Raw genomic sequence first — 945 nt, forward strand, 5'->3', positions numbered from 1 at the left:
AGTGATCCTTTCAAATATACTCCTAAAACTTAAGGGCAGGGTTCCTTCCCCTCTACTAAGTAGTTCACAGAAGCAGGAGATATAGCTTACTGGTAGGATGCAGGGCTGGAGAGATATTTCAGTGGTTAAGAGAGCCAAGTCTGAATCCCAACACCCACATGGTAGCTCACAGATAACTGTAACTCCAGTTCTGAGGATCCAACACTCTCCTCTGGCTTCTGTGGGCACCAGGCACACACATGGCACACAAACATACATGTAGGCAGAAGATCTATATACTTAAAAATTAAATCTTTAAAACAAACAGACGGGCATGGTGGCACACACCTTTAATCCCAGCACTTGGGAGGCAGAGGCAGGTGGATTTCTGAGTTCGAGGCCAGCCTGGTCTACAAAGTGAGTCCCTGTCTCGAAAAACAAACAAACAAACAAACAAACAAAGACAACTACATCATCTTTCCTTTCCTAAGGAGCTTGTTCTTCCTAGGCTCTGGAAACAGATAGGAACTTGACCTGTGATCAATGTTTAAGGTGTTGAAAACGTCACCCTCTTTTGTTTATACATACATACACAAACACACATGGTTATATATGTGAACATGGGTTTTCTCATAACATTTGGACACACAATGCAGAGATCAGTACTTGTCTAGATAAGATGCAACCCATGAAAAAATGTATACAAGCTTTGGAAGCATGTGCCCTTTGCCTCTTGTCCTCCCAAAGGCCTAGGAGCTAAGGGGTCAGGACATTCTACCCTTTAAAGGACGTATACCAACATCATTGAAAAGAGAAAGCCATTTGGTGGTAGTGCATGCCTTTAATCCCAGCACTTGAGAGGCAAAGGCAGATGGAACTCTGAGTTCAAGGCCAGCCTGGTCTACAGAGAGAGTGCCAAGACAGCAAGACAGACAGGGCTACACAGAAAAATCTTGTCTCAAAAAA

This window comes from Mus caroli, chromosome 9, assembly GCF_900094665.2.
Source record: "Mus caroli chromosome 9, CAROLI_EIJ_v1.1, whole genome shotgun sequence".
Taxonomy (NCBI): domain Eukaryota; kingdom Metazoa; phylum Chordata; class Mammalia; order Rodentia; family Muridae; genus Mus; species Mus caroli.